The 17859-nt window shown below is 44.4% G+C and overlaps 1 long non-coding RNA gene and 4 other non-coding genes across 5 annotated transcripts; all 5 read right to left on the bottom strand.

Annotated features, from left to right (window-relative positions):
* Nucleotides 1-1721: 1721 nt before the first annotated feature.
* Nucleotides 1722-7855, bottom strand: LOC130277160 (uncharacterized). The gene is made up of 6 exons (XR_008845381.1): nucleotides 7587-7855; nucleotides 7378-7416; nucleotides 6920-6981; nucleotides 5224-5265; nucleotides 3719-3738; nucleotides 1722-1924 (listed from the first exon to the last, which is right to left on the bottom strand). It is a non-coding gene; the product is annotated as an uncharacterized LOC130277160 (long non-coding RNA).
* Nucleotides 3609-3678, bottom strand: LOC130277813 (small nucleolar RNA SNORD31). Its single transcript, XR_008845579.1, has one exon. It is a non-coding gene; the product is annotated as a small nucleolar RNA SNORD31 (small nucleolar RNA).
* Nucleotides 7273-7338, bottom strand: LOC130278350 (small nucleolar RNA SNORD29). The gene has a single exon (XR_008845995.1). It is a non-coding gene; the product is annotated as a small nucleolar RNA SNORD29 (small nucleolar RNA).
* On the bottom strand, nucleotides 7478-7548 carry LOC130278356 (small nucleolar RNA SNORD31). The gene has a single exon (XR_008846000.1). It is a non-coding gene; the product is annotated as a small nucleolar RNA SNORD31 (small nucleolar RNA).
* On the bottom strand, nucleotides 7698-7825 carry LOC130277817 (small nucleolar RNA SNORD22). Its single transcript, XR_008845583.1, has one exon. It is a non-coding gene; the product is annotated as a small nucleolar RNA SNORD22 (small nucleolar RNA).
* Nucleotides 7856-17859: the final 10004 nt, after the last annotated feature.

Raw genomic sequence — 17859 nt, 5'->3', positions numbered from 1 at the left:
TTAAGACGAAATTTTTGCTATTGCACTCCTTATGGTAAATAAAAAATTCTAATGAACTAAACCTACAACAAACAAGTATTCTATGTTTTGCGTTTTAAAAAAGCTGCCTCTAGGTGTCTCCCTAAGACTACAGAGTAGTGTTGAGCGGCATAGGCCATAATTGAATTTGCGATATTTAGTGAATATATGGACGAATATTCGCATAGGCGGAAATTCGCATAACGGAAAATCATATACAAAAATTTGCATATGCGAATATTCAAATATGCACGCCAGTCTAACAGTAGTATTAGAGCCTTCTTTACACCACACAAGCTGGAAGCAGAGAGGGATGATCTGTGCACTGTAAAAAGATGAATACTTGTAATTGCGATTATAAAGTGCTATATTCGCGAATATGTGATATTCGCAAATAAAATTCGTATTGCGAATATTCGTGAGCAACACTAATACAGAGCAATATCAAGGTAGAAAACTAAAGTAAAAATAAAGGCCGGGGGTGGTTTATCATCATGATGGGGCAGTGACCTGGGAGGATTATAACATTTAACAAGATCATGAGAGGTATTTTAAGTTTACCAGACATGAGTTTAGATCACATGATGTCTGCGCCGAGACCCATGCAGAGGGACTGCATAATCATGCCCATGCTCCTCAGCCGCTGGTCCTGTGCCACAAGATGGCGGCCGGCTCCCCCATAAGCACATGTGCTGAATTACATTAAGTAAACCAGACGCTCCGCATCAGTACTTCTCTATGTACTTACATTACTGTAGAGCAAGTGCTGGTGTCGTGAAGTGACCACCACACTGCTCTGGTAATTGCAGCCCCCATAATACACGTTTATTTATAATAATTATAAATATTAAGCAGACAATACAAAAAAAAATAAAAAAATTTAGACCTACATAAAATAGATTACCGTATAAGACGCATTTTTTCTTCCCCAAAACTGGGGGGGGGGGGGGGGGGGGGGGGGGGGGGGAAGTTGGTGCGTCTTATACGGCAAATACACCCCTATCGCGGCGGTCCCTGCGGCCATCAACGTCCGGGACCTGCGGCTAATACAGGACATCACCGATCGCGGTGATGCCCTGTATTGACCCTTCAGACGAGGTGATGAAAGCTGACTGCTGCGTCTGAAGGGAAAGTGACACTAACCCAGCTGTTCAGTCGGGCTGTTCGGGACCGCCATGATTTCACCGCGGCGGTCCTGAACAGCCAGGTTTGTGCTTACAGGACACCGGGAGGGACCTTACCTGCCTTCTCGGTGTCTTCTCCGTTCAGGGATCCCCTGTATGACCGGCGCTCTCCTTCCTCGTCATCGCGTACGTGCGTCGGCATGCGTAACGACGTGATGGCGACGACGGAGAGGGAGGATACCCGGCCGGCAGCAGAGACGTTCTGGAGCAACGGGGACACGGCGACAGAGCGACATCCAGGGCAGCGGTGACTGGTCTGGAGCGGCGGGGACACGAGTATTACCTCCTATGCAGTGGTCTTCAATCTGCGGACCTCCAGATGTTGCAAAACTACAACTCCTTGCATGCCCAGACAGCCAACGGCTGTCCGGGCATGCTGGAAGTTGTAGTTTTGCAACATCTGGAGGTCCCCAGGTTGAAGACCACTATTGGGTTCAAAATCTTTATTTTTTTAGATTTTGCACCTATAAATTGGGTGCGTCTTATACGCTGGTGTGTCCTATAGGGCGAAAAATACGGTAGCTTAATAGAATTTCATTTTTAAAAAAAGGCACTTTACTTTTAAGGTCTACGGGAAATACATGGAGGGAGCATGAAGAGTGGTTGCTTGTAATCCGGCACAAAGCGGAATTTGCTCCATGCATGCAGGTTACTGGGGTGTCAGGCTGGAGATTGCAGGGGGTCCCAGTGGCTGGACCGCTGATGATCAGAAGTCTTCTTCCCTATTGAAAGGATAGGAATTAAGATTTCATAAAGCAACATTAACCTGAATAGTTAAGGGGGTACTTGGGAAAGGAAATTCTCAAAAAGCGACTGGTGCCAGAAAGTAAGATTTGTTAATCGACTCTTCACAACTTCCTGGAACGAATAAAGTGAAGTCGATTAACTAGCCCCTTAACTTTCCAGTCTGACCACAGCTGCCAGAAAATGTCCTGAGAAGACGTTTGCTCCTGTCCTGGACAGTTCCTGAAAGCAGAGGTGTCAGCAGAGAGCACTGTGCTCAGACTGGAAAGAACTACACAACTTCCTCTGGAGCATACAGCAGCTGATAAGTACTTTAATGATTAAGTAGTAATTTACAAGTCTTACTTTCTGGCACCAGTTGATTTAAAATAAAAAAAATCTTCCCCTGGAGTCGCCTTTCAGAAAACATAAAATAGCCGATAGCAAGCGAGCAAATTGCAGCAGCTTCTAATACTGGACAAGTCATACTTTTAAATTTAGCTTTAAATTTTAAATGTTAGCTACATGGATGTGAAAATCCTATCACCCAAAGCCTAGGACATGCAGTTCTGGGCAGGTGAAATCTAGGCCTTTAGCCCTGCTTCGGGCAACTCAAACCAGGGCACTGCTTGGGGGGGGGGGGGGTTCATGACTCTTCTCCTGATGCCCCAAGCTGGTGGACTTTAAAACTTTGTGTGCGCTTTAAGATCTACAGCGTTCAAAGAGCCTGGGCAGGAGATGTGCAAACAGCTGGACCGGTATTCTGCACATCTTTCCGCACTAAGACTGATGGGGCAATCCGTCTCACCCCATCACTAAACCCATATAGACTGCTGTATGCTACAGACTATAGCCATCTGTGCAGGACCACAGCTTCCCAGTATAGGCCTGTACGATGAAGTTACTCACCATATGCACCTCCGTCTGGACCGTTGTGGGTTTTTTCCTTTCCATTATAAAGTGTAAAACCAACCACCACATGGGCCACTTACTACGTAGGTTAGCCTCTGCTGGTAGGCAGGTCCCCTTATCTACTTAGGGTGGGTAGGGCTCCTATTTAAACAACCCTCTCTTTATGGGGTACCTATCTGGGGTCATGGCTACATACTGGGGAGCTCTACCTAAAGTTTAAAGTTACAGATTTGTAAGTTACTTCTATTCAAAAATCTTAATCCTTCCAGTACTTAGCTGCTGAATGCTCAATGTCAGGAACTGTCCAGAGCAGGAGCAAATCCCTATAGCAAAACTCCTGTTCTGGACAGAGGTGTCAGCAGAGAACACTGGTCAGACTGGAAAAAAAATTACTTCCTATGTAGTAGACAGCAGCTAATGAGTACTGAAAGAATTTTTTTTTTTTTTTTTTTTTTTATACACACAGAAGTAATCTACAGATCTGTAACTTTCTTGCACCAGTGGTTGAGTTGGACATGGGGCAGCTCTGAATTCAGATGACTCCTAAATGCAAGGACTGAAGCCTCAGCAGTCGGGTTAGCAGGTCATTTCCAGTCTGGAAAAAATGATAACAGTCATTGCATACGTCTTATGTGCTATACAAGACCAAGAAACACTTTAAAGCACTGCTTTCCAAACTGGACCGTCCAGATATTGTAAAACTACAAATCTCAGCATTCTGGGAAGAACCACAGTTTGAGACCAATGCTTTACAGGATTGATGTCCCAGTGCAGAGCTCAGAGGAGTACCAGTCAGCACAGACATGAGCCTGGGGCGGTATCTACGATCATCACAGCTCAGCACAAGGTAATGTTTGTCTATACACTGATGTGACACTTACCCAAGTGATGACATCATGACCTGTGAAGGAAGACAATATATTAGTTCAATACAATAAAAATGATTTATTTATATAAGGGGGATCTCATCAGGATAGCGACGATCCTTGTCACAGCCAACACTTGAGCCAGCTCTGGGTATAGTGGATGATTCTGTGGTGTCCCAGTACAGGACCTTGTCCTGTCCCTGTCTAAAGTCCCCTTAGCTAGAGTTCCTCCATTCCTCAAGGCTCTCCTGCAGGGCTTACCCCTTGGTCACCTCAAATGTATTTTATATACTGTACAAATGTATAGGATAATGGTTGGATATTTAGGACCTTCCAGGATCATGTGATGTACCCAGAGTTCTGGGTTCAGGACTTACAGGCTATGCAACCAATGGGATTAGTCCAGCTCCCCTGGTATATAAGGGGTTGTAGTCTGTAAATTCACGCTCTTTGCACTCTTCCTGCTGGACCATCAAGCAAGCACATTCAGCATCTCTTCATTCATCTCATCTAGGCCAAATCTTAAAGAGCCAGTAGACACTAAAACCGTGCGTTATTAACCTCAACCTACAAATCCTGTGCGACTACTATTCCACTCAAATCTTATAATTAGTAGCACAGTGGCCTGCTAAAAGCTACAAGTCCCAGCAAAGCCTGTGAGGAACCTGCATCCCAGTTACCTCAAGAGAAACTGTACAATTGTAAAGACTGCTGCATTAAAGTTTAAGTCAAAGTTTCCAGATCTCAAATTCTGCTATGGACATTCTGTTTATTATCCCTGCCGTTTGTGGGCCGGTTGGCAGCAGGACCTCCAATACCAAGCAAAAAGCACCCTGGCGTCACGACAAGTAAAGGTTAATACTATCAGACCATTCATTCACCATTGCAACACCCCAGACACCACAACTCATTATTGGTGCCCCATTATGTCTCCCTAATAAACCTTTAGCAAAGCAGAAGAAACCTGTAGCAGCAGAATTTTTTATCAAGTGTTTAAAAATAGACAGTATGCTTCAAAAAGGATGGTGGAGATATAACCCCCCCCATGCACGGAGCTGCAGGCGGGTAGGATGTTTTGTGCGCAGTGATGCACTTCCTCAGCCAACACGAGCGTTGGCTGAGGAAGTGAGTCACTGCGCACGAAACGTCCCACATGCCCCCTGCATGAGAAATTAAAGTGTCGCTGTTCCATCCCTGGTGAGTGCCGTCTGGTTTCTTCTTCATATTCCACTAGGAGACTTTAGCCTTCAACTGCATGAATGGAACTACTAGTAGGTTTTAACTCTTCCTGTCACTGACCTGTCAGATTTGAGGGTTCGTCACTGCTGACTACTTCCCTTTAATGTTAAGTGGGAGTGAATAATGCAGAGATGTATGGACAGGCCAGATTATGCAAGAACAGGTGTAGAATGTGAAGCAGATAGCAGGGATGACATTTTGTAGTATATGACTATGAAGCTTCATTCTTTGCTACTTCAGCTTTAGGAGACCATGTACACTGCAAGAGTAAAGCCCCTTACCAGAATGTAATCCCATCCACTGCAGCAGTCACCACCGGAACCCTGAAAGAGGAAGAGCAGTCATTACAGGTGCCCCAGAAATAACCATTGGGGCATCGCACCCCAACCTCCAGTCAGTCAGATACAGTAATTCTCATCAGAACTATTCAGACCAACGAGATTCCATTAAATGAGCATCATGTCAGCTGGAGTGAGGCCGCCTACTATCACAAGTGTTACCTAGAGAGAATACCACCATCTCAGGTACCTGCAGCATCGACACCGTAGGCCTGCAAACCAGATCTGCATCCAATAATACACCAAGTGTCAGCAGGCCTTATCTAGATAGAGAAAACCTAATAGGTTCCAAAAAGCGCACAACACCCGTCCTCAGGTTGTGCAATACCACATAAAACCTGGAGGAGAGGTGTGGCGACTTTCCAAAAGAGTTTTCCAATCTGCATAACTGCCTTATAATTTAACTGAGAGCAAAGATCCTGCGCAGATGTTACAAGTGATCAAGCATATCAGTGTTGATTTTTGCAACTTGAAGGGGTACTTCAGTAGAAAATAATTTTATTTAAAGGGGTATTCCAGGCAAAACCTTTTTTCTATCTATCCAATCTCCCTCCATCTCTCAACTGGCTCCAGAAAGTTAAACAGATTTGTAAATTACTTCTATTAAAAAAAAATCTTAATCCTTCCAATAGTTATTAGCTTCTGAAGTTTTCTGTCTAACTGCTCAATGATGATGTCACGTCCCGGGAGCTGTGCATGATGGGAGAATATCCCCATAGGAACTGCACAGCTCCTGGGACGTGAGTCAGAGTGCAGTTAGACAGAAAACTCAACTTCAGAAGCTAATAACTATTGGAAAGATTAAGATTTTTTTAATAGAAGTAATTTACAAATCTGTTTTACCTTCCAGAGACAGTTAAAAAAAAAAAAAAAAAAAAAGTTTTGGCCTGGAATACCCCTTTAAGTCAACTGGTGCCAGAAAATTTTAAAGAGATTTGTAAATGACTTCTATTTAGCAATCTTAATCCTTCCAGTACTTATCCGCTGCTGTATACTACAGAGGAAGTTCTCTTTTCTAATTTCTCTTCTGTCTGACCAGTGTTCTCTGCTGACACCTGTCCATAGCAGGAGAAGTTTGCCATGGGGATTTGCTTCTACTCTGGACAGTTCCTGATATGGACAGAGGTGTCAGCAGAGCACTGGTCAGAAAAAAAAAATAAAAAAATAAAAAGTAGTCCAGTGCTGAAAAAATAAAATTAAAAAAAAAATAAAATCTTAACCCCTATCCTAAGGATAGGGCATAAGTTTCAGATCACAGGGGACAGACCGCGGGAAGGGGGGTGTTGACCACTGCACAAAGCGGCGGCTGACACGCCCCTCAATACAACTCTTTTACAGAAGATAGCAGGGGGCCCCAGCTTCATGTGGGTATACAACAGCTGATAAGTACTGGAAGGGTTACTAGACGTAATTTACAAGTCTGTTTGACTTTCTGGCACCAGTTGATTAAAAATAAGTAATTCCCCCGGAGTACCCCTTTCAAGGTACATTGCCAAACTAGGTAAGGCTAAGGGGAATGGGGCTATAGCTACTTACTAGACTAATGCTTGTGGAACAGGTGCACATTTTACCTAAAATCTACACTAGCATATGAAGCACAGATCTTATGTATCTTATCTAGTATTTAGTCAAAACTTACCTGTGAGTTAATCGGAGATGAAAACCTTCAGTAAATCCTCTTCATCCTCTGCTCCTCGTATCCTGCAGGACACAGTCTATAGTTCGGTTTATACATCACACAGAGGAAGAGGATAGAGAAGAGGAAGAGGAAGAGGATAGAGAAGAGGAAGAGGAAGAGGATAGAGAAGAGGAAGAGGATAGAGAAGAGGAAGAGGAAGAGGATAGAGAAGAGGAAGAGGAAGAGGATAGAGAAGAGGAAGAGGAAGAGGATAGAGAAGAGGAAGAGGAAGAGGATAGAGAAGAGGAAGAGGAAGAGGATAGAGAAGAGGAAGAGGAAGAGGATAGAGAAGAGGAAGAGGATAGAGAACAGAAACTGCTCAGGAGTTCATTCCTTTTCATTGTGTTATCATAGTGAGCTAGTTTGACTCATCATCGCAGTCTCGTCCTCAGTACATGGAGCTGTATGTAGTTACCTACCTGGTGTGTAGGGCTGCAGACTCCTGTTCTCCAGTAATCCTACAAGGACAGACAATATTTAGGATCCGACGGCACCAGAGAAGACATCAGTATGATACCAGAAGACTCAGTATGGTACCAGTCAGTCACAGAATATCAGACTGGGGCGGTAATAGGATCATCACAGGCTTCACATTAGACTCACAGCTCAATACACAGCACTGAATTACCTGCTAGAGTCCGTCCAGATCCAATGTACCTGGAAGAATAAAGCAGAATTAGTACTGACCGGAGTTCCTGCCATTATGAGCTTTACCAGTGACTACAAGAGGATAAACCCGACCCTTGTCAGACCGTTCCTGCTGGAACATGGCCTCCATCCTCTCCTCCTGATGATACCAGTGGGTTCACCTTTTCAGGCTCCGGCACCATTCAGGAGGTCGGACATGTGAAGGTTTCATCATAAGGGAGTCCTCCGATTACAGAACACACATGGAGCACAATTCTTACCATGTTCTGGGATGACTGTCCTCATGTTCACCCTGCAGATAAACAGATCCAGCATAAGGGTACGTTCACGCGCAAATTTTAGCTGTTTTTCCGCTGCGTATTTGAAAGTGGGCGGGCTCTTCTCGGCTGTCCGCAGATTTTCCATGGCGGAATGTACACTGCGGAAAATCTGCCGCAAGCCCCATTGAAGTCAGTAGGGACTGTGGCGGATTTTCTGCAGCGTAAATTCCGCCGCGGACAGCCAAGAAGAGCCTGCCCACTTTCAAATACGCAGCGGAAAAACCGCTTAAAAAAAAAAAATAAAATAAATAAATCTGCGTGTGTGAACCTAAGTGTGCGTTCACTCGCTATTACTAACAGCAGGTTTCCCGCTGCGGGAACCCCACTGAGTTACGTTACCATTCATTTTAATGGGTCCACCAACAGTCTGCAAATCTGAAACTATTGCGGACTGTCTGTGGACTCCTTTAAATCCATGGTAGCGCAACTTGCAGCCGGAAACTCACTGATAGTGAGTGAAAACCCCCTAAAGGTGCGTTCACACGCTAATACTATTTTGTGCAGGTTTGATGCACAGGATTTTCTGCTGCAGATCTCAATGTAAACGAAATGACTGATCACAGCTTCTAATCTGCAGTCACAAATCCTGCGCATCAAGTCTGCGCCAGATACTGTACGTGTGAATTGACCCTTAGAACGTATAAACGTAAGGAACTAAAATGTAAAGCTGCCAAGCTCCATCAGAACTCCACCATGCTAGGAGTGTTCTTCACGTCGGTTCAGACGAACGAGAAGGGGAACTCCGCTGCTCAGCATTTGGAACAGACTGTTCCGAACGCAGGTACTCATTATGTCATAGCCCCGCCCCCTCAATGCAAGTCTATGTGAGGGGGCGTGACATACGTCACGCCCCCTCCCATAGACTTGCATTGAGGGGGGCGGGGCATGACATCACGAGCTCCAGCGTTCAGGAACAGATTGTTCCTAACGCTGAGCAGCGGAGTACCCCTTTAAAGTCATAATTTGGAGCCCACAGAATTCACTATTGCCAAGCTCCCCACTTTTACTCAGTTTTGTCAGACTGGGGCAATATATGACATTTATTTTCAGCTTTAGTTTCTCTCCCCCCTTTATTTGATTTAGAGCATCTGGAGACCTATCTGAAAGCTTCTCATTTAAAAGAGGCTTTATTTAAAAAAAAAAGTGGAAAACATTTTTTAAAATCCACTGGTGCCACAGTTAGACAGGTTAGTAAATGAATTTTATTTAAAAATCTCAATCCTTCCAGTACTTAGCTGATGAGGAAGTTGTCTTTCTGGAGTTCTTTTCTGTCTGACCCTAGTGCTCTCTGCTGACACCTCTGTTCGTATCAGGAACTGTCCAGAGCAGGATAGGTTTGCTATGGGATTTGCTCCTACTCTGGACAGTTCCTGATATGAACAGAGGTGTCAGCAGAGAGCACTATGGTCAGACTGGAAAGAACTCCAGAAAAATACAACTTCCTCTGGAGTATACAGCACCTGATAAGTACTGGTCAGGGTGGGGTTCGCAGCTGTAATACAGATCCATAAGGTCATCTATTACATTAACTGGTAGTCAGGATAAGTTTGCTTCAGTAACAAGCTTTAAAAAGGGGTACTCCACTGGGGAAAAAAACATTTTAATCAACTGATGACAGAAGCCTAAACAGATTTGTATATTACTTCAATTAAAAAAAATCTTAATCCTTCTAGTACTCAAACTTCTGTATGCTCCACAGGAAGTTATTTTCTTTGTCTGACCACAGTGCTCTCTGCTGACACCTCTGTTCATTTTAGGAACTGTCCAGATCAGGAGCAAATCCCCATAGCAAACCTCTCCTGCTCTGGACAGTACCTGTCATGGACAGAGGTGTCAGCAGAGAGCACTGTGGTCAGACAGAGGAAATAAAAATAAAAAAAATTCCTGTGGAGCATCTAAGCACTAGAAGGATTAAGATTTTTTAATAGAAGTAATTTACAAATCTGTTTTAACTTTATGGCACCAGTTCATTTAAAAAAAAAAATAAAAAAAATGCAGATTGTTTATACAGCACATGGTGCATTGTTATCTTTAGCCTCATCTCAGAATATATAGGGCATCACTACCAGTCAGATATATGCTTGTCTAGATTTATTCATCAGCGATGAGGCCCGGAATAGGCAAGTTACACCGGGGTCAAGACTCACCTGCAACAGCCGTCACCCAACATCTTCACCAGGAAGGGCTACCAAAAAAAAAAAAAAAAAAAAAGGTATATATATTTTACATGCATTATGAGTACAGCAGCCGCAAATCCACAGCACAGCTTTAAAGGGGCACTCCGCTGCTCAGCGTTTGCAACAAACTGTTCCAAACGCTGGAGTTTGTGATGTCAAAGCCCCACCCCCTCAATGCAAGTCTATGGGAGGGGGCGTTTCACGGGTAATACAGGGGCCGGATCATTGTGACATCATGGCCCCGCCCCCTCAATACAAGTCTATGGTAGGGGGGGCATGATGTCACGATGCTCCGGCCCCTGTATTACCCGTCATTACGCACAGAGCAAGCTTGTTCTGTGCAGTGATGACTGCGGGGTCCCCAACGATCAGACATCTTCTCCCTTAAGGGATAAGATGTCTAGGGGCAGAGTACCCCTTTAAAAGCATTTTTTCCCCTGCCGAGTATTCATGTGGAGTTCCGGCCAAACAATGCAGCCACAGAATTGCACATCTATGCAGGGGGGGGGGTGTGTTTAATTTATTTATTAATTTTTTTAAACACACCACGTGGCTCAGAGACTTGACTTTTCCTCATGGATCTCAGTACAGGTCTGTGATTGGTCTCATCCTAGACACGGATACACTGCAGCGCATCTCCAATACGTCACCAAGCAGGGATCAGCGACACCGCACTACCATTAAAATCCATTACAGCCCATGTAGAAATACAAAGTTTTTGCCATATTTGAAAATCCAGTGAACACAGATGTATTTAACCCCTTAAGGGCCAAGACAATTAAGCCTGTACGCCCCTTAAAGGGGGGTACTCCGCTGCTCAGCATTTGGAACAAACTGGCAGCTCGTGATGTCACACCCCACCCCCTCAATGCAAGTCTATGGGAGGGGGTGACAGCTGTCACACAACCTCCCATAGACTTGCATTGAGGGGGCAGGGCTATGATGTCAAAAGCTCCTGGCACCAGTTCCAGCATTCAGAATAGTTTAGGGAGTACCCCTTTAAAAGCCAAGACTTTAAGTGGAGGGTATGGTATGACGTTACTAGAGAATAACTCGTAACATTTTGCCAATCACAACAATTCTGACGTTGTTGTCACAAGTTGCACTTCATGTATTAAAGAGTAAGCCATCATCATTTGTAGGTTTTTTTTTATGCAAAAAAAACAAACACCCCACACTTCAATATTTTGCTATTTTAAAGGGTACCTCTCATCAAAAAAAACTTTTGATATATTATAGATTAATGTATGCAGAATAACGTTACAATTGCCTGTTATTAAAAAATATGCTTCTTTCTATCTAATTTTCCACTTTGAAGAAATGACCACTAGGGGTCTCCCTACCAGTCCTGGCAGCAAGCATTTCAGACTCATGCTGGAGTCCTAAACACTACGAGCTGCCAGCCTGCTTTGTTCATGAAGGAGAACACTCAGAGCTGCCAGCCTGCTTTGTTCACAGCCTGTTTGGCTGTGAACAAAGCAGGCTGGCAGCTCTGAGTGTTTAGGACTCCAGCACGAGTCAGAAATGCTTGCTGACGGGACTGATCGGGAAAAATACAATAGAAAGAAGCATATTTTTCATTAACATGCTATTGGAAAGTTATTCAACATTCATTAATCTAAAATATATCAAAAGTTTATTTTGTGAGAGGTACCCTTTAAACACTAATAGGTTGCATATATTTATATAGCTATTGAGCGAGTAGTTTATGAAGTTGTTGATAGGTGATAAGATGTCTAGGGGCAGAGTGCCCCTTTTAAGAAGGAGCCAAAAAAAAAAATTCAGCCATAAACTTTCTATTTAAAAAGCAAAACAAGCAAAAGAATAAAGTACAAGTGTAAGTAAGTAGATTAATTACATATAAAGCAAACTGCAATATCTGAGAGATATACAGAGGACGATAAAGCCCCATCTGATGCAGCCCAAGCAGCTGCCATCCTACCTGTTCCGTGGTTAGAAGAAAAGTGAAGCATTGCTGGCGGTCAGGGCTTATATAGGACTGGAACAATCCTGATTGGGTGAATCTGTTTCCTGTCCCGCCCCTTCTGGTAGGAGGGCTCTGCTGGGAAATGTCTTCATGTTTTCTTCTGACATCCGATACAGTGTTCCCTCATCATACGATGGCAATCCGTTCCAAACAGACCATTGTTTGTTGAAACTAGAGATGAGCGAACTTACAGTAAATTCGATTCGTCACGAACTTCTCGGCTCGGCAGTTGATGACTTATCCTGTATGAATTAGTTCAGCTTTCAGGTGCTCCGGTGGGCTGGAAAAGGTGGATACAATCCTAGGAAAGAGTCTCCTAGGACTGTATCCACCTTTTCCAGCCCACCGGAGCACCGGAAAGCTGAACTAATTTATGCAGGAAAAGACATCAACTGCCGAGCCGAGAAGTTCGTGACGAATCAATTTACTGTAAGTTCGCTCATCTCTAGTTGAAACCATCGCATGTTGAGGGATCCGTGCAATGTAAAGTATAAGACAGTGGTCTACAACCTGCGGACCTCCAGATGTTGCAAAACTACAACACCCAGCATGCCCGGACAGCCGTTGGCTGTCCGGGCATGCTGGGTGTTGTAGTTTTGCAACATCTGGAGGTCCGCAGGTTGGAGACCACTGGTATTGGAGGTTATACTCACGTGTCCCCGCCGCTCCGGACCGTCACCGCTGCCCTGGATGTCGCCTTCCATCGCTGTCGCCGCGTCCCCGAGGTGTCCCCGACGCTCCGGCAAGGCCTCTGCTTCCCCGGCATCCTCGCTCTCCGTCGCCGCCATCACGTCGCTACGCACGCCGCTCCTACTGGATGACGGGACGGTGTGCGCAGCGACGTGATGACGACGATGGAGAGCGCCGACGATGCAGAGGATCCCGAAGAGGACGCGCCGGAGCCCCGAGGACAGGTAAGTGATCGTCAGCGGACCACACAGGGCACCGTAAACGGCTATCCAGTGGCAGCTGAAGCAGTCTGCGCTGCCGGATAGCCGTTTATGCGATGGCCCCGACATACAAAAGCATTGTATGTTGATGCTGCCTCTGAGAGGCCATTGTATGTTGAAATGATCGTATGTCGGGGCCATCGTAGGTCGAGGGGTCACTGTATATATATAAAGCAGGAAATATTATAAATTCCTTAGTCCCAAAGAGCCACCAGTTCTCCTATTAGGTCCAGAGGAAGGACTTAGGCCAGGTCCACACTGCCTTACCACATCTCTGCCAAGATGCCGACGTATACCACAGCGTAGGGCACTGTAGCACTCAGGGGGACATGTATCAATATTGGTGTATTTTAGGCTATATTGTGGACGCTTTCAAGATGTGCAAATGTAGAACAATTGTGCCAAATTTACCATTATAGTGCAAGGCTCATGATAAATAAGGTGCAAACTTCAAACTTGTTCGACTCTTCCAAAGTGCACAAGATTGTCAAAAAGCTCTATCCTGCATCAAAGTATTTTGCTCTATTCAATGGTACATTGTACATTAGAGATGAGCGAACTTACAGTAAATTCGATTCGTCACGAACTTCTCGGCTCGGCAGTTGATGACTTTTCCTGCGTAAAATAGTTCAGCCTTCAGGTGCTCCCGTGGGCTGAAAAAGGTGGATACAGTCCTAGGAAAGAGTCTCCTAGGACTGTATCCACCTTTTCCAGCCCACGGGAGCACCGGAAAGCTGAACTAATTTATGCAGGAAAAGTCATCAACTGCCGAGCCAAGAAGTTCGTGACGAATCGAATTTACTGTAAGTTCGCTCATCTCTATTGTACATGTCTGTTTTTCCACAGTAGGTAGAGCAATGGTCAGCACTATCTGAAAAGGTGGTGGTGCACGAGGAAAAAAGTAATGCAATATAATGAAGGAGGTCCCAGCACTCACCGATGCAAGCAATTTGATATTTTATTGTATATCCAAGTCACAGGACGCGTTTCGGCACTTAGCCTTCCTCTGCAGAGGAAGGCTAAGTGCCGAAACGCGTCCTGTGACTTGAATATACAATAAAATATCAAATTGCTTGCATCGGTGAGTGCTGGGACCTCCTTCATTATATTGTTTTTCCACAGTAATCTTAAATAATTATTGTTTGATCTTTCTCTCTGTTTTGCTATTTAATTTATAGTAAGGATATTATTTGAACATATTAATTATAAAATTAGATCATGACGCTGGATGTTGCTGGTGAGTTGGCCTTAGAGGGAGATTCTTCTCCTACACCTGGTCCCTCTCAAGAAATTGGCGCGTCTCGTAGGCGCAGGTTCGGATATACTAAGAAGGAATTTTTTTTCCGAACGAGAATCATTGGTTTTGGTTTGTGTTACCACAAAATGGCCAAATCTGATTTTAAAATGTTTTTTTTTTTTTTTTTGTGTTAATTGTATCCCTTTATTTCATTGTCTTTGTTTTAATGTGTTTGCAATATGATGTCTTGTTTTTCCTGGTTTATGTTGGTGATTTTTTATGTTTGAAAAATAAACACATTTAGGGTCTATTCACACGTACAGTATTCTGCGCAGGATTTGTAACTGCCGATTAGAAGCGGAGCTCAGTCATTCAGTTTACATTGAAATCTTGCAGCAGAAAATCCTGCGCATCAAATCTGCCCAGAATACTGTACGTGTGAATAGACCCTTGAAAAGCAAAAGCAACTATTAATTGTGAAGTAACCTAAGGCCCCGTTCACACTACGGAATTCCTGCGGTGTGAACTTTAACATTAGTGTGAACGGGTTTTTGCGAGACCCGTTCACACTGCGGAATTTCAGCGGCGGACATTTCCGCCGCTGAAAGTGTTCCGCGCAAAGAAAGAACATGTTCATTCTTTAGCGCGGATTCCGCGAGCACTGCATAGCTGTCAATGGTGACGGCTCAGTGACCCGCGGCCCTAGCGCCGAAGTACCTTCGGCGGAGGCCGCCAGGCGGAAGCTCCGCTCGCGTAATTCTTCCGCGAGAATTCTGACGTGTGAACGCACCCTAAGGGCAAACACTGTGCAATGACATCACATATTAACGAACCACTTCCAACAAGAAATCCCTCACAAAAAAAGCAATTTGAAGAGCCGTGCTTGCTTGGATTAAAGGGGTACTCCGGTGAAAAACTTTTTTTTTTTTTTTTTTTTTGTGTTAATTGTATCCCTTTATTTCATTGTCTTTGTTTTAATGTGTTTGCAATATGATGTCTTGTTTTTCCTGGTTTATGTTGGTGATTTTTTATGTTTGAAAAATAAACACATTTAGGGTCTATTCACACGTACAGTATTCTGCGCAGGATTTGTAACTGCCGATTAGAAGCGGAGCTCAGTCATTCAGTTTACATTGAAATCTTGCAGCAGAAAATCCTGCGCATCAAATCTGCCCAGAATACTGTACGTGTGAATAGACCCTTGAAAAGCAAAAGCAACTATTAATTGTGAAGTAACCTAAGGCCCTGTTCACACTACGGAATTCCTGCGGTGTGAACTTTAACATTAGTGTGAACGGGTTTTTGCGAGACCCGTTCACACTGCGGAATTTCAGCGGCGGACATTTCCGCCGCTGAAAGTGTTCCGCGCAAAGAAAGAACATGTTCATTCTTTAGCGCGGATTCCGCGAGCACTGCATAGCTGTCAATGGTGACGGCTCAGTGACCCGCGGCCCTAGCGCCGAAGTACCTTCGGCGGAGGCCGCCAGGCGGAAGCTCCGCTCGCGTAATTCTTCCGCGAGAATTCTGACGTGTGAACGCACCCTAAGGGCAAACACTGTGCAATGACATCACATATTAACGAACCACTTCCAACAAGAAATCCCTCACAAAAAAAGCAATTTGAAGAGCCGTGCTTGCTTGGATTAAAGGGGTACTCCGGTGAAAAACTTTTTTTTTTTTTTTTTTTTTTTTTAAATCAACTGGTGCCAGAAAGGTAAACAGATTTGTAAATGACTTCTATTAAAAAAATCTTAATCCTTCCAGTACTTATTAGCTGCTGAATACTACAGAGGAAATTATTTTCTTTTTGAAACACAGAGTTCTCTGCTGACATCACGAGCACAGTGCTCTCTGCTGACACCTCTGTCCATTTTAGGAACTGTCCAGAACAGCATATGTTTGCTATGGGGATTTCCTTTTACTCTGGACAGTTCCTAAAATGGACAGAGATGTCAGCAGAGAGCACTGTGCTCGTGATGTCAGCAGACAGCTCTGTGTTTCAAACGGAAAAGAATTTCCACTGTAATATTCAGCAGCTAATAAGTACAGGAAGGATTAAGATTTTTTAATAGACGTCATTTACAAATCTGTTTAACTTTCTGGCACCAGTTGACAAAAAAAAAAAAAAAAGTTTTTCACCGGAGTACCCCTTTAAAACAGTGTAGCATCAGACACTTTTCTACGTGTCCTTGCTAGCACTTGTAGATTTTTTTGCAAAAAAAAAAAAAGCGCAATTGCGCCAAAAAAAAAACATCCAAATTTTTATTGCGCACATGATACTTACCAGTCCACTGGATTAAGTGGTGTACGGTACACCAAACAGGTGACAACTTTAGAAACTCATCCACCCCCAAAAAAAAAAACGCAGCACAAATGCAAAAAAAGCGCAGTTGCGCAAAATTTGTAGACGTGAAAAGTAGTCTAAAGGCAATGATACATGTCCCCCTCAGTTCCGGATGTATGCACTATTTTAAGCAGACTGAAACGTGTGGGTTGCTGCGTATTTGAGTCTGATAAAAAAAATAGTGCAAGTGGCCCAAATAGAGTCATTAGGTGACACTGTTGAGCCATAGAAATTAAAGGGGTACTCCGGTGCAAACTTTTTTTTTATTTTCATAGACAAACAGACATAGACAAGTCCCCTAGTTATTCAGTTCGGGACATAATTCGACTAACAGGAGCACTAAAGCCGTGTGAACCTAGACTTAAAAGTATAAAATATTCAATGAACAGCTGTAGTCCTCCCCTATAAATACAGACTCTACCTCTGGTACCTTGTGTCTTTAAGGCTGGGTTTACACTGCATTTGTGCCCCTGTTAGTCATATGCGTCGGCATCCCGCCGAGAACAGGAGGATGATGATGTATACGACTGGCAGAGCAGTGGACACCTTTAAAGGGGTACTCCGGTGGAAAACTTTTTTTTATATTTTTTTTTTTAAAATCAACTGATGCCAGAAAATTAAACAGATTTGTAAATTACTTGTATTAGAAAAAATCTTAAAGGGGTACTCCGCCCCTAGACATCTTATCCCCTATCCAAAGGATAGGGGATAAGATGTCAGATCGCCGGGGTCTCGCTGCTGGGGATGCCCGGGATCTCTGCTGCAGCACCCCGCTATCATTACTGCACAGAGCGAGATCGCTCTGCACGTAATGACGGGCAATACAGGGGCCGGAGCATCGTTACGTCACGGCTCCGCCCCTCGTGACGTCACGGCCCGCCCCGTCAATACAAGTCTATGGGAGGGGGCGTGGTGGTCGTCACACCCCCTGCCATAGACTTGCATTCAGGGGACGGGCTTTGATGTCATGAGGGGCGGAGCCATGACGTCACGCTGCTCCGGCCCCTGTATCGCCCGTCATTACGCACAGAGCGAACTCTCTCTGCGCAGTAATGATGGCGGGGTGCCGCAGCGGCGATCCCGGCGTCCCCAGCAGCGGGACCGCGGCGATCTGACATCTTATCCCCTATCCTTTGGATAGGGGATAAGATGCCAGGGGCGGAGTAACCTTTAATCCTTTCAGTCGAATTATGTCCCGAACTGACTAACTAGGTGGCTCCGTTTGGCTATGAAAATCA

Source organism: Hyla sarda, chromosome 6 (assembly GCF_029499605.1).
Source record: "Hyla sarda isolate aHylSar1 chromosome 6, aHylSar1.hap1, whole genome shotgun sequence".
NCBI lineage: Eukaryota > Metazoa > Chordata > Amphibia > Anura > Hylidae > Hyla > Hyla sarda.
This window is presented reverse-complemented; position numbering and strand designations above follow the sequence as displayed.